The sequence below is a fragment of the Gossypium arboreum genome, chromosome 8, assembly GCF_025698485.1.
Source record: "Gossypium arboreum isolate Shixiya-1 chromosome 8, ASM2569848v2, whole genome shotgun sequence".
In the NCBI taxonomy this organism is placed as follows: Eukaryota; Viridiplantae; Streptophyta; class Magnoliopsida; order Malvales; family Malvaceae; genus Gossypium; species Gossypium arboreum.
The window spans coordinates 89,822,826-89,827,728 of NC_069077.1; positions in this window are offsets into that span (position 1 = coordinate 89,822,826).

The following is a 4,903-nucleotide window of genomic DNA, read 5'->3' on the forward strand; positions in this document are numbered from 1 at the left end:
CTCATGTACCATTTTACAATATCACAATTTAGAATTCAAGTATGGGATCAATCAATAGCTTATGAGCAACTAAAACAAGTTTTTATCCATGTTTACAACAAAATCACATATTCGCTATGAGCTGTTTTCCTGAGCAATGGTCACTAAATTATTTATACCCGGAGCTACAAGACTCCAAATCACTTGCCGTTAATTTTATCAGAATATAGACTCATATATCTTCCATCCATGAAATTTTCAGAATTGTTGGTTTGGCCAATCAATACCAGATTTTTCTTAAAGTTTCCCCTGTTTCACTGTTTGACTAATCTGACCACTCTTCGCTACTTAATCAAATTTTTCATTGTACAGAATTCATAATGTGTTCTATTTGATTCCATTTGAAACTAGACTCATTAAGGAGTCTAAACATATATATCTTATCTTATAACCATTTTTGTACAAATTATAATGATTTTCCAAAAACAGAACAGGGATTTCGAGTCATTCCGACACTGTCCCGCACAACTTTAAATATCTCTTTATAGGAAATTTCTTTGCTTCCACGGTCTCTTTTATAAGAAACTAGACCAACTAAGCTTTGATTACATATTTTATTCAGCCTATAATTCCACACCAACAATTTATAGTGATTTTCTAAAATCACATTACTGCTACTGTCCAAGCAAATTATTACAATTTACTCTTAAATTTTCAAGTCCAAACACTTATGAACTTACCATTTGGGTTTAAGACATATCATGGCCACATCATATCTTATTAAATCAACTCATTATGTCCTATTATGATTGAATTTACTCAACGTTTAATCACTTAAAACTTACCTCGAAAGTGGTCGACGACTAGATATCCACGACTATTCGTTTACTTCCTCTTTTCCCCTATCCGACTTTGATCCTCTTTGCTCTTAAGCTTAATTAAAACGATAGATTTGCTTAAGTACTTAACCAATATTATTCACTTAACAATCACATTTGGCAATCACATGTCGATACTTTATTCAAACTAATATTTTTATAAATATTTACAAAGTGATTAATCAAATCAACACCGGATATCAAATTCAAGACAACTACATAAGTCACACAATAATGCCAAACACTTATGTATGCTAATACCATGTAATAGTTTGCTTATGAAACTAAATTTTATGACATAAACGAGTGTCTTATCATGGTAACTGAATACTTACAACCAAATGCATATATTTTATACTTACCAACGAACACAGACCACAACCAAATTTTCAATTACCTTATTCCAATCGTTTTGTCTTATAACATATAATTCAACTAATACATCAAACCAATTCAATATATGCATATATTCGTAAGTGTCGAATCACAATGTAGCTCATAAATATAATTCATGTCATCCATCTCATAACCGAATGTCATTAACTTAATCACATTCGAACACGACTTATATCATTGAACGCTAGTTCACATATTACTACCAGATTAAACACAACAACCAATTCATATATGTTTTACCTATACAAAACCTTAGCCGAACCAATTAAACATGCTATGAAAATGTATACACATAATGATCATTACATCAACCATTTCCCATCTAATACCAAAACATATAACATCCATATACCAAGCTTACCAAAACAAACTACTATGAGTTTCAAGCTTATTGACCGAATCTCAAACCTCAAAATTCTAAGTTTAATCTATGGGACAAGTAGAGTTTGAACTAATCATCTCAAACATGCATAGATTTTCAAGAATCGTTCAACACATACCTTACTCTAGCCATCTTCTAAGCTAAAAATCAAAGCAACCAAACTTTCCTCTCCTCTCCCTTTAGGCTACAGCAATGGAGGACAAAGATCAACCAATTTTTGATTCAATTTCCTGTATGACCCAATGCACATACCTTGGATTTTTAGTTTGCTATCTTGCTGAAATCCTCAAAGCATATTTCTTCTTTCTTTCTCCAACATTCGGCAAGAACAAGGTGAGAATGTATGGCTTTCCTTTCCTTTTTTTTTTCTAATACTTATTTCCTATTATAAAACCATGTAGTCATTATAATATTAATACAAAATGCATATTTTTTTGTATCCCATACCATCATGGCCGGCCACTTCCTCTAGAGTGGGGAATTTGACATGCAAGTACAATTATTTTGCAACATGCATAAATAGGCCACTTACATTTGCCTAGCACATTTCTAAATTTTCTCACATAAGTCCTATTTAATAAAATTCACTCACAATTAACAAAATTCAAACATGAAATTTTCACACATGCATATGTACATATAATGAGCATCAAATATGACAGCTAATTATTTTTATGACTCGGTCTTGTGGTCCCGAAACCACTTTTCGACTAGGGTCAAATTAGGGGTGTCACACCTTTTAAAAAGGATCATTCTCATTTCTGCATTCATATATCATTCATAACACATCTAGTTAGGATCATTTGATTCATTTTAATCATAGCATCTAAATCATTTGGCATAAGCATAGGCATATAAAACTGAGTCAATAGGACATGTACCCTAGAGGACGGTGTAGTAACATCAGTGAATTCAAATTTTGTTCCCTGAAATAGCAGTGGAGTAGATTGCAGATGATGAATCTTATCTTCGCAAGGTAGCAGGGGAGCAGATTTTTAGCCACCAGCCTTATCTCTTTGAGGTAGCAAGGGAGCAGGCTAAAGAGTGTAGTCTTATCTTCCTGAGGTAGCAAGAGAGTAGACTGAAGATTATAGATCTTATCTCCTTGAGATACTAGTGGAGTAGATCAAATATGGTGAATCTTATCTTCTCGAGGTAGCAGGGGAGCAGATTTTAGCCACGAGCCTTAACTCTTTGAGGTAGCAAGGGAGCAGGCTGAAGATTGTAGCCTTATCTTCCTGAGGTAGTAAGGAAGCAAACTAAAGATTGTAGATTTTATCTCCCTAAGTAGTAGTGGAGCAGATCAAAGATGACGAATCTTATCTTCCCGAGGTAGCAAGGGAGCAGATTTTAGCCACTAGCCTTATCTCCTTGAGGTAGCGAGGGGGCAGGCTAAAGATGGTAGTCTTATCTTCCTAAGGTAGTAAGGAAGCAGACTGAAGATGTGGATTTTATCTCCCTAATGTAGCAGTAGAGTGGACTGAAGACAATTCTTATCTTCTTTAAATTCCAGTGGAATAGATCAAAGCACTATTTCTTATAATCCTGAAGACGCAGTGAAATAGAATAGGGCTACTTGAAGAAAAGAGGTGCCAAGAAGTCAAGATTCAGCAAGACCGGGCAAAATTGGCCCTTTTAAAATCTTTGCTCCATTCCCGTTACACAGCAATGAGTGAAGAGGGGCAGCTGTAGAAGGCCCATTTTGCCCGGGCCCATAAGTTATATAAAATAAATTAAAAATAAAAAAACAATAAATAAAAGTCCATTACACCAGCATTTTAAAATAGCCCAAAGCCAAATTAAATAAAATTGTCCTAGTCCATTTACAAATAATAGGCCCAAACCCGAGACCCAATTGTGCTAAGCCTAAACCCAACTAAACCTATCTTAACCCAAATTTCAAACCGTCCCAAACATTTATGGCCCAAATCTGTACAATTGGTCCAAATTTTACAGGCCCAATAACCCAGCTCCCTGAATAGCCCAAGCACAATGGGACTTCGGAAACACTAGGGTTTCCCCCTGCGCCATAGTGACCTCCAGCGTTTCCACGCCCGTAGTTCACCGTATAGTGGTTTACCTAGAAAAAGAAACCGAATAACAGTAGTAAGGGGACCACAACCAATTGACAGCAAAGAAATATAGTAGAAAGATCTAGGAGAAAATTTCTATTATTTTCTTTTTTATTTTTTCTCCTTATTCGGCTATAAAAGGAAACCGAATATAATTTGTAAAGGATCAGAACTTTTTGAATCAAAAGAAAATAGAGAAAACACTCAAAGATTGAAGGTGATTTACCATTCATATTTTTTTTTTCCCTTGCTCTGAAGATATTTTTTCATTGAAACAAATAAAGAAGAGATTCCAAGGGCACTTACTTGCAATTTCAATAGTTGGAGGCCATTCTCCGGCTTGCATATCGGACCAAAGGAGGTGAATGAGTCTCCTCTTGTTTTTACGTGACTTGGGTCGTGAGCCACAACAAAGGTGGAGGCGTGAACGCCGATGCCAGGGTTTGGTCTTTGAGATCGGTTGAGAGAAAATCAAAAGGGGGTTAGGGATTTGTTTAATCTTTGCAGAAAATGGCAAATGAACATTCAAATGTTTTTTTAGTTTTAATAACAAATAAAATGACGCTGTTTGGAGGGAGAGGATCTGCGCGTTGACCCATTTCGTGGCCCGGATTTACGCCTTTTCACCTTAAATGGTCGAATTGCGCGTATGGACCCTTTCTTTATTGAGCCATTCAATTGAGTCCTATTTGATTTCTTTTGCATTTTTTAAAATTTTTCTTTCGGATTTGCATACTGTTTCAATTTAGTCCATGTCTAAACGCTGTGTTTTGAGATTTAGAACATTTACATTTTTAATCCTTGTACATTCGTGCGCACTGCACTTTAGTCTTTATTTCAGTTTCAACAATTTGTTTTATTTATTAATTGTCCCTTTTAGTTTGATTTTATTTCAATTAAGTTCTTTTTCCATTTCAAGATGTATAATTCATTATTTCTTAAATTTATTTAGCATTCATCTTTTAAAATTTATTTAAATATCGTTTTGAATTACATTAATAATTTTACTTGCTTTTCTTCATTTGTTTAAATTATAAAAGTTTTATTTAAAAAAATTATATCATGTTTTTTTAAATTTTGTATAATATTTTACCTTTATATATTATTATACATATATAATTTATGATAAAATTAGCTTAATTCTATATATATTATGGATTCCATGTTATTTTATGCATACATTTTTAATTTTATTT